Source organism: Equus quagga, chromosome 11 (assembly GCF_021613505.1).
Source record: "Equus quagga isolate Etosha38 chromosome 11, UCLA_HA_Equagga_1.0, whole genome shotgun sequence".
NCBI classification, from domain to species: domain Eukaryota; kingdom Metazoa; phylum Chordata; class Mammalia; order Perissodactyla; family Equidae; genus Equus; species Equus quagga.
The window spans coordinates 9,643,346-9,655,391 of NC_060277.1; positions in this window are offsets into that span (position 1 = coordinate 9,643,346).

Consider the following 12,046-nt stretch of genomic DNA (forward strand, 5'->3'; position numbering starts at 1 on the left):
TGTTTTAAGGACAGGAGAGAAAAAAGAAATAAGGCCTTGGAAGAGTGGAGAGTTAAAATGGAGTCCTGTCCTCCCATGCCTGCAGAAAGTTGCCCTCTATGAAGGGCTATGCCTTCTGTAAAATGATAAACAAGGCAAAAATCTATACAACCGGAAAATGTGTCTGTCTTAACTTGAGCAATGAGTGAAGAGAAAGTCTCGATCGAGAATTTGCAAGCACAGTTGTGTTTCTCAGGGAGTTAAGTGGGTGGCATGGCAAGTACAAAGTTGAGAAACACACTTACAGTGGTCTCTGTTGCCAGAGCCCTGGGGATTGGGCAGAGCATTCTCCCTACAAGGCATAAATCTAATCCAAGCTCTCACAAGTCCAAAATCAAGCAGATGAAGTCAGGCCAGACATGATTTCACCACTCAGAATTACAAAACTCATAAAGACAAGAAGTTTAAATGCGCGAAGAAGTATAAAGAAAGACAAACCAAGCAATTAACCAGATACTATGCTGACAAACATGGGAAATTTTGAAAAGGAAACAAATAGAAGTTGTAGAAGTAAAAAATACAGTCACTTCACTTAAACACTCAACGTGGTTTAAATAGCAGACAATGCATAGCTCATAAGAAAAATTGGAAGACAGATCCGAATTAATTTTCTAAAACATAGCACACAGAAATAGAGAACAAATATGAGAGAAAGAGAGAGATTAAGGAACATGAAGCATAGAATGAGAAAAAACTTATGCATATATGTGCATGTGTGTATATATACATATACATTTACATGTATTTGTATTTATATGGTGTTCCAGAAGAAAGAAGCAAATAGAAAAAGAGACAGGCAATATTTGAAGATATAATAGTTGGTAAATTTTTATAATTGATGAAATATAAACCCTCACAAGCAGAATAAATAAAAGAAAATTCTTCTATAACATAATCATAGCAAAAACAAAGAAAAGCAAAGACAAAGAAATGATCTTCAAAGCAATCAGAGGAAAAAGATCACCTACAAAAATAACAATTAGACTCAATGCAGACTCTCCAATCTCAAAAATGGAAGCCAGAACATTTTCAAAGTACTGACACAAATTAATTTCAACCTGTAATTATATGCACAGATAGACTTTTTTGAAGAAGAAGAAGAAGAAGAAAAAGAAGAAGATTAGCCCTGAGCTAACATCTACCGCCAATCCTTCTCTTTTTGCTGAGGAAAGCTGGCCCTGAGTTTACATCTGTGCCCATCTTCCTCTGCTTTATACGTAGGATGCCTACCACAGCATGGCTTGACAAGCAGTGCCATGTCCACACCTGGGACCTGAACCGGCGAACCCTGGTGGCCGAAGTGGAACGTGCACATTTAACCACTACGCCACTAGGCCAGCCCCTGACACAGATCAACTATTAATCAAGAATGTGAACAAAATAAAAACATTTCAGAACCACCACCAAAAATAGCTTACTTCTTTTCCAATAAACCCTCAATACAGGAAATTCCAAAGACTTCAGAAAAAAAGAAAATAGTCCCAAAAAAATGGTTCCAGATAAAAGAAGGAATCATGATCAAGAAATTGATAAAAATAAAAAGGTGGATAAATCTTCTTTAAAAGACTATATAAAATAATAATGTCAATGTCTAGCCCAGGGAGCAAGAAACGGAGAACAGGAATAGTGGATAATTACAGAGTAAGATAGAGTTGATCAGAGCTAAATGTAATATTTATTGTAACTTTGAAAGAAAAAATAAGAGAAATAGAATTTATAATTTCCAATTAGTGGAGGAAAAAACAGTAGTTTTTAAAAACTTCAGTAATCTAAAAGAAATTCAGAAAGGAAAAAAGAAGGGAACGTAAAAATCAATATATACAGAAAATAAGAAAAACTTAATATGAAACCAGTGAAGAATAGAATGAGAAAGGAAATCTTCAGCCCTTTTATGAGTCATAGATGCAAAAGTCATTGTAGAATTATCAGGAAACTGAATTAACAATGTATTAAAAAGTAATACATCATGATCAAATTGGATTAATCCCAGGTAGGAATGCAAGAACATTTTAGCATTTGAAAGTTTATTAATAGAATTTGTCACATTGATATACTGAAGGGAATAATTATTTGATCATTTCATTAAATGGAGAACAAGCATTAATAAAATTCAGCATTAACTATTACCACATCATAGAAAATTAGGCAAAGAAGAAAGCTTCTTTACTGATTAACAGAACCTATCATAAACTTATAGAAATATACCATACTTCATGGTGAAATATCAGGATAATTCATATTCAAATCCAGATTGAGACAACAATGCTATCATCAACATTGAATATCATGAAGAAAGCTGTAGTAATGGAGTGAGTAAAAGAAATAAACAAAAGTAACCAAATAGTCATTATTTGAAAATAATATGTTTGAATAAAAAAACCAGAAGAACCTATAGAAAAGTGTTTGATTTAATAAGATAAAAAGAAGAGTATAAGATTAATATCCCAAAAAAAGACAACTAGAAAAGATCATTTTAAAATAGCATTCATAATAGCAACAAAAAATATAAAATACCAAGGAATAAATCTAATAAAGTTAATGTATAACCTTAGTGGAGAAAATAATTACACTTTATTAAAAAATATTATAGAGATAAATGAAATACATGCAGAAGAGACTCCTAAATAGTAAAGATGTTATCATTTCTTAAGATGTTGATTTTATAGATTAAGAGGACCATATCTTAATTTATAAATTGCAACTCCTTTCAAAATCCCACCCAAGTTTGTTATGCAACTTGACCAAGTGGTTTGAAAATACATATGCATCAGCTAATGGCCACAAACAGCTGAGACAATTTTGAAACAGAAGAACAGGACGGAAGGATTTGCTCAGTTATATACCAATGTTTATTTCAAAGCAGCAGTAATTGAGGTAACACTGTATTGGCTCAGGAGCAAACAACAGACCAAAGGAACAGAATAGTAAGCCTAGAAACAGAACTACACATAAAGTTCATCTATGACAAATGACACTGCTAATCAATAATGAAAATGAGGACAATTCAATAAATGGTGCGAAATAATTGGTTATAAGTATGGAAAAATGAAATATATCTGTATGTCACACCATATATAAAAATCCTAAATATGATAAGCAAAATCCTAAGACTTTTAGGAAATAAGAGACTACTTTACCACTTCGGGACAGAAAGAATAAAGAAGTTTAACTGATTTAAAGAAGTTAAAAAAATAAACCACATATAGGGAGAAGACCTTTGCAACATACATGAGGAGTCAGCTCCTGGTTAAAACCCTAGGAGAGATTTTTCAGGCCTGACACCCACTTTACCTGACAGGCCTGGTGGAGAAATGCCCTCCCCACACCAGATTTGGCGCTCAGCCAGCGCGCTGCAGCCTGTGAAGAGAGCTGCCGGCTAGGACTCAGGCCCCCCCTGGCGCTGGTGCTTTTCCATATTTGCCTTCATTCCTAGGTCTCTTCATCTGAGGCGCTGGGCGGAGGTCTTCCTCAAGCACCTCTGGTGAGGCGTCCTTATAGGGACAAGAGGGGAAACCTTGAAGACGCTTCTCTTCTCTCTCACTCGGTAGCCTGTACTTTTCCTCTCCCAGCCCTTCGCCCTGGCCTTCTCCCCACCCCAAGGTTCATAAAACTGCCGGAGCCTTTTGCTCAGGGTTCTCTGCACAATAGGACGATGCCCACGTCTACGCCAATATACCCGACTCTCAACCGGTGCACCTCTCCACGGGAAAAAATGGAAAGGAGGTGAGGGGTCGGCACTTTCTCCGGTTTTAGCCTCTTGCTTATGCCACGGCAGTAAGTCAGTAAAGGTCTGACTCTTTCATTCCTGGCTTGGTTTTAATCGGCTGCTCTGACATCTGCTAGCTCTGCTCACTCTCTCTCCCAGCTCAGCTGAGCTCCTGACAATATGTGACTGATAAATGCTTAATACCCAAAATATAAATTGTTTTCCTATAAATCACTAAAAGAAAAAATTCGGAAATAAGAAAAGAACGGGAACAGATAGTTCGTAGAAAGGGGACCAATGGGCTGTAAATATGCCAAAGATGCTTAAACTTCTCACACCTCTGAGATAAAAGTTAGAATTTGATAAAGTGTTGGCAAGCATGTAGATGGGTAGGAACCCCAATATGGTGGTGGTGCAAGCGCAAATACCAACTATGACTTTGGAGAATGAGAATCTTCTTTTTTTTTTTTTTAATTTATTTTGAGGAAGATTAGCCCTGAGCTAACATCCGCTGCCAATCCTCCTCTTTTTGCTGAGGAAGACTGGCCCTGAGCTAACGTCAGTGCCCATCTTCCTCCACTTTATATGTGGGACGCCTGCCACAGCATGGCTTGACAAGCAGCCTGTGGGTCTGCACCTGGGACTCAAACCGGCGAACCCCGGACCACTGAAACAGAACGTGTGAACTTAACCGCTGCGCCAACAGGCCTGCCCCATAGAACAAGAATCTTAACTGATACAAGGTGCAACACAAGCACCAACCAATATCCTGAATCTTGTGAATACAGCACTCTCAGTTCAGCAGCAGTTTGAAGGGTCCGTTCATAATTAACCAAAAGGAAACAGTATAAACTCCAGGCTACTGCTGCCAGGAAATCTCACCACTTCTTATTTGTTTAGGTTTTTTTTTCTTTTTTCTCCTCCACTTAAGGCAATATAGTCATCAATTCAATTTGCTAACAAACCCAATTTAACATCATCATCCTCAATTTGGTTTAAATCTAAGGGGAGGTAAGCAGAGACTTTTTATATTTTTTTTGTTTTTGTTTTTTGAGGAAGATTAGCCCCGAGCTAACATCTGTGCCCATCTTCCTCTATTTTTTATATGTGTGATGGCTGCCACAGCATGACTTGATAGGCCATGTGTAGGTCCATGCCCAGGATCTGAATCTGCAAACGCTGGGTGCTGAAGTGGATCACGCAAACTTAACCACTACGCCACCAGGCTTCCTCTTGTTGTAATTTTAAAGTAATCTAAAATTATCACGTGGAACTTCTTATCTTTTAATAAAGATCCTCCTATAATTGTCTAAGTGTTTAGAGTCTCCCTTGGTTTACTTAATTCATCATAAAGAGACACTTAGTTTGGATTCCAAATTTCTTCAATATGTCATCATCTTACTTGACAGTGTTCTAGTTTTCAAAGTGTAGGAATGAGCATTATAAATTGAATAAAAGATATTTTAATTCCTATTGAATCAAAGGAAGTTAGAGCTACAAAGGATCCATATCAGAGCTTTTTCAAAAGGTCCTAGGTTCCTTGGTTGAGCTTCAAGGCCTGAGGGAGGGAGGAAGTGAAATGAAGCTCTATTTGGATTATATGTGTATATTTACATACCTACACACACACACACCCACACCCACACACACAATTAAATACATAAGAACTAACTTGGAACAGAAAATGATTCATTTTTAAAAGAAAAACTGATATAAGCCATTCTTGGTATTATACAGAAGGAGAAACTGCTGCTTGGCTGCCACTTACCTAGATTGAGACCACCTGTTTCCCTAACAAGGGCATTCTTTCTACTAAACCAGGGACAACATAATATATTATAAGATTCTGTGTTGTATTTCCTCTTAAGGGAGAAGTGATTGTTTCAGAGACTACTGGGGAAATAGATCGGTGTTAAGGATTCAAAAGGGATAGTAAAAGTAGAAAGAATTCTTTCCATTAAATCTTAAAAATCTGATTATGATAGAAAGAGCAGGAGAAAATGTGTTATACATAGTTGGTGCAAAATATTTCTCTTCTGGAATATAATATCTGGTCTCCTATAGTTATTTCCAGGCTCACTGGAATATAACCAAATATATTCTCAGATAACATTGCTTTAACATCTTGGAATAAAAGTTACCTAGAAGCATAAGACAACCGGATATAAAGCAAAGTTGGATTCTCCCACTGCTGTTTCATAGCACCCCAAACCTTCAATCACTTGTCTCTCCTATAATATTTCAAAATAAATCCCATATGGATAATTTCATATATAAATATTTCAGCATGTATCTTTAAGAAATAGGAAACTCTTTTTAAAACAGTTCCAATACTATTATCACACTTAAGAATATACATAATGTTAAAATATATTTAAATGTAAATATTTATACTATATTTAAATAGTATTCAAATATATTTAAATATTCCATAATTATAATAAATTTTGGTTGCTGAAATATGGCGTGATGTTTCGAGATAGTAGAACTGGGACCATTGTAATCAGCTTTCATTTGCCTCAGTGTCATAGAAATGAGATACTGGTAGAATACTCAGCCTAAAGTGCCAGGTAATAGGTTGACGTGGTGATTTAAGGATTCATCTACTCATTTGTGAATGACGTTATTTTCAAATTTTGAATCCTTAATGTATGGATGATTATGGCAAAAGAGTGACTCAATTACATGGAGTTTTGATTCTTTCATAGCAATATTAATAAAGCCATATGAAAGCATGGATATTTTTAGGAAATATATTCTGTGCAAAAAATATAGAAGGAATGAATACAAAGTAAAAGAAAAAATGAAAGCAAAGAAAATAAGCCTGAAAGGAAAGCATAGCTGGCCCAGTGGCACAGCGGTTAAGTGTACACGTTCCGCTCACATGTTCCTCTTCGGTGGCCCAGGGTTCGCCAGTTCAGATTCCGGGTCCGGACATGGCACGGCTTGGCAAAAGCCATGCAGTGGTAGGCGTCCCACGCATAAAGTAGAGGAAGATGGGCATGGATGTTAGCTCAGGGCCAGTCTTCCTCAGCAAAAAGAGGAGGATTGGCAGCAGTTAGCTTAGGGCTAATCTTCCTCAGAAAAAAAAAAAAAGAAAGAAAGAAAGCATAAAAGAAGATAATCTAATTAAATCAAATACCTCAGGAATAACAATAAATGCTGATACATTAAGACTCTCCCCATCAAAAAATATACTATCACTTTAAATTTATAAACACCCAACAGCTGTGTTTTTCATAAACAATATAATAGATGAATATAAATTTTTGAAACAGAAGTGATATTACAACTAGCACGGAGAAAGAAATTCAAGGAAATGGCATTTAATGGGATCAAGACAGTCATTTTATATGGATAAAATTCACAATTAACAGTGTGTATATGTGTCTGTGCTGTGTACGTGTGTTTATCAGTTCGGAAGCCATATGTACTAAAAAATATTATGTCAAAACATATGATATCAAAACTATTTTAATTAAAAGGAAAAATCTCCCAAAACGCAGGAGTAACAGAAAATATAAACATACTTTTCAGTCCTTAATAAAGTAGGCAGAAATTATAATGTAGGTAATCTGATAATATAATTAAGATTTATTAATTTTTTCCAAACTTGTGCCCTACAAGCAACACAACTTATTTCCTAATAACCATAGAAAATTTACAAAAATTATTTACTGTGCCACAAAGAAAGTCTCAAATTACAAAAGACATAAATGGCATAGGACACCTTCTCTGAATACAAATGCAATAAAATCAATATAATAATAAAAATGTGAGCAAAAAAATCAATCACTTAATTTAAGACTCAGAAGTTTCATAACATTTTCATGCAAGGAGAAATCAAACCTGCACTTAAAAATTAAAGCAGTGATTTTCTTATAAACATAATTCTTAAACTCCTAAATAAAAATTAGGCAAAATGAATTCAGTTATATGCTAAAAGTAACAAACTTAGTTTAAGAGGCTGTAATGAAGAAATACTAGAATGGTTTTACATTAGAAAATGTATTCATATAATTAATTCAATCAGTAAATCACAGCTAAAAATGTATAATTGTCTCATTAGAAGCCAAAACAAAATTCAATATCCGTTCCTGCTGAAAGAATAAAATAAAAAGAGATTTCTTCTACATGTTAATAAATATCTATATGGTGTTCCCACTTCTGGTATTAGCACAGTACTTTATTTATTTATTTATTTATTTTTTAAGGAAGATTAGCCCTGAGCTAACATCTGCCACCAATCTTCCTCTTTTTGCTGAGGAAGACTGGCCGTGAGCTGACATCCATGCCCATCTTCCTCTACTTTATATGTGGGACGCCTACCACAGCATGGCTTGACAAGCGGTGCCATGTCCGCACCTGGGATCTGGGCCGGCGAACCCTGGGCTGCCAAAGTGGAACGTGTGCACTTAACTGCTGCACCACCGGCTGGGCCCCAGCAGAGTACTTTATTGTAGACTGGTTCTCTTACCAAGAACAACTGAAAGGGTGGATAAAAATGTAAAATTCGGGGCCGGCTCCGTAGCCGAGTGGTTAAGTCCGCACGCTCTGCTGCGGCGGCCCAGGGTTCGGATCCTGGGCGCGGACATGGCACTGCTCGTCAGGCCACGTTGAGGCGGCGTCCCACATCCCACAACTAGAAGGACGTGCAACTAAGATATACAACTGTGTACGGTGGGGGTGGGGTTTGGGAAATAAAGAAAAAAAAATGTAAAATTCATCAGCTATGCACTACAGTGATATTGCTGAGTGAGTTGGCTCTGGACCGTGGGATAAACTCATTTGAATTTGCTTCTGAACTCCTCCTGCATACTCTCCAACAAAGCTCCTACTCCAACAAGAGGAAATAGAGGGCTTGTACTTCACTGAAATAAAGCAGAGCGCACCTACCTCCCTCTACCGTGCTCAAGAGAAGGGGCAAGGAAAATGTTTACCTCAAAATCCTCAGCCAGCTGAGGATGCCAGAATAAACCCAAGCCTGCCCCCCAGCCTAGAGACAGATCAAGTCACAAGAAATTAATATTCGCTACTGTCGGGAGTGTGTTTCCAAAAAACTTTCTAAATATTTCAGATGCAAAGTTTATCTGATGCGGCTAAAACGCACAGTATATCCAAATGTTTCTTCCTTTTTCACCTTCAGCCGTTGCTATGTAAACCTGCCAGTGTTATTAATGCATCTCACTCTGTTCTTCCCTGCTTTACTAAATATGGGAAGATCAGAGAAGCACGTCCTTAAAAGAAGCAAATGTTATTGCTGTGGAGGGATGAATGGTTCTGCCTTCCCCTTTTCTAGGCTTGGGGTGCTGCAGGCCTTCCATAGTGGAGTGCGTGCAAAAGAAAACAAAAGAGCAAGGTCCATGAAATGCTCCAAAAAGTGAGCTATAGAACAAACATATATTCTCCCCAAATCTTAGGAAATATTTTACCCTAAGAAAGAGCACCCAAAGTATTTGTTGATTTTAGGCTGAAAGTTCCATACTGTTCAACTGTGACTATTATCTTATCTTCTTCAACTATTTTGGTATATAAAGTTTTTAGTTACTTAAGTTTTTCCTCACATCGTTGTCTTTCATGTCCAAAAGCTGAAAATGACAAGTGTATATGCATTCAGATGTCTATTGTCTTTACACAGACTTTCTATCTAGTCAGTGGATTCAAACGCTGTGCTCCCACGCCATCACATTGTAGGCTGCTCCTGTTTCCACAAGGCTCTATGGCCAGTGGGACTGGTTGTTCCTTTGTTTTCTCATAACAGATAGTTTTTATTCACTCCTTTTCATGCTTATGTCACCCTGCCAAGTGACAGCTCTTGAATTTCTTCCTTTTCCTTTCTTCCTCTGTCCCTCCCCACCTTCCTTTCTTTCTTCCTTTCATCCTGAGAAACTATTTCACCTGACCCTGTATACTTCCTCATGTCAATCCCTCAACATTGATTTTTTAAATCCGCCAAAAAAAAAGAGATAAGCAATGAAAATGGAGATACAACAGCGTTGTTCAGTGACCTACATAATGTTTTGACATAGAACTATCACAAAAGGTTTGAAATCAAGAGTACAATAAGCTCAAACATGTATTAATTTAGAATAAGTTCTCTACAGAAAATCACAAGTGGAAATAGAAAACTGATGAGAAATTTGACAGTCACATACTGAGGGCCTGAAAAGTTTTACTGTTGAGAGCCAATGACCCAAAAAGAGAAAATCAATTGAATACCCAAACTGATTTTTTAAAAGAATTTAATTTAGTTTGATTTATGTTTATAGAAGGAAACAAATATTTCATGAATTGGATTTGTAAATTAAGAAAAAGAGCATAAAGTTGGTAAAATACAACATAGGATATAATATATTTAGTTTAGAGTTAATTAGAAAGTTGGAGAGATGGGAAGAAAATCAAGAGGAAGAGGAGAGAAGGAAAGAATAATAGATAACAAAAACACAAAACAGCAGATGAGGGTAGAGAAAGAATAAGGGCAAAGATGTTTGTGGAGCATAGTCTATATCAGGCACTGTGTTGATGCTTCATTGACACTTTAATTTAACCCTCATTGAACCCTGAAAAGTAGGCATGAATTAGTCAGGTTTAGAGACAGAAATTATCTTATAGGTAAACCTGAAAGTGGGAACCAGATATGCCTATCTCACCCCTTCCCATCTCTCTGCCTTTGGGACCTGCTGGACTGTACAGCCATTCTGCTCTCCTCCTCCTGGCATATTCAAGGGAAAAGGCTCAGGCTCTGTGTGCCAAATCTGCTAGAGCTGGATCAGGAGGGCTGTGTGATTCCCGGGCAGGTATTACAAAGCCAGCGTTCAAATACACCTAAAGGGTAAAGATGGTGTTTACTCTCCAGCTGCCTGTTTCTTCTCTCTCTCTCTCTCTCTCTCTCTCTCTCTCTCTCTCTCAGGTGATTCTGAAATTAGGCAGCAAAAAGAGGGATTATGTATTGCTCCCATGTGTCAGCTAACCGTTGCAACAACTCTTCACAAAGAGAACCACAAAATCTTAGTGACATGCGGCAATGAGCATATATTTTGCGCCTGGATCCATTGATCAGATGGTGTAGCTCTGCTGTGTGTGTGTTCGTGCTGGAGTCCACACAAAATAGGCAGCAGCTACCCAAGGGAAGCTCCTCCGATAATAAGAACAGCAATGTAGAGATGTAAGAGGGCAAACCCTCTTTTTAAAGTGCATTTCGAGATTCTGTCTGCCTTACATCTACTCACATCCCATTAGGCCCAAGTAAAGAGCCTGAGAAAGACACTCTGCTTTAGAGAAAGGAAATGTCCAGTTACATGGATAAGGGGTGGGTACAGAGAGAGATGAAGAATAGGGTCAATAAATCAATCTGCCACATTCTACAATCCTCAACAATTGTAATCAAGAACAATAGAGAAACGCAGGCAAGTTAGTAGGCATTGACATGTCCTATTCTCCCCACTTCAGCTAGAGAGCCACATTTCCAGTTCTCTGCATGAACCATACTACTGCATACTTCCATAGCTTTGCACATGCTGTTCCCTATTTGAAATGCCTTTCCTTCCACTGTTCAGCCAAGTAAAATACTGCTAGTACTGTTTGCATACACCCCCAATTTTAAGTTTTCCATGATTTCCTACCTTGGTATAATTTGTCATTATAAATCTACTTCCTTTACCTCATTTGTAGTTCCTCAAGGCCAAGGACTGTACTTTGTAAATCATGTTGTTTGTATCTAACACAGTGCCTTTCTTAAAGAAAAAAACTGTTTATTCAGAGTTTTTGATCCGATTAAATGTCCATCATATCCTGCTATTAATTTTGGCCCTGGGTATCATAGTTGGTTAGTTTTGAAACTACTGAATTTTGAAATTCAGCTTTTTTGTCAGGTGACAAATATTTCTTGAGTCCTCACGATGCTCAGATGTGATGGGGTAAAAGGCATTAGAATACCACATGTACTTGAAAAAAGGAATGGATGAAATGCTGCATGAACTCAGAGGAGGGAACAGCCCACTGCCCAGTGGTCAGGGGAGGAATATGTCACCATTTAAAAATAAAATCGTGGGGGCTGTCCAGTGGCGTAGTGTTTGGGTTCACTCCGCTTTGGTGGCCCGGGGTTCTTCAGATCCTGGGCATGGAAAAACACACTGCTTGTCAGGCCATGCGGTGGCAGCATCCCACATGCCAAATAGAGGAAGATTGGCACAGATGTTAGCTCAGGGCCAATCTTCCTCACCAAATAAATAAATAAAAATAAAATCGTGCTTCTCCTCTCTCTTTTCCACTCCGTGCCACTACCACTGTTCACTCACAAAT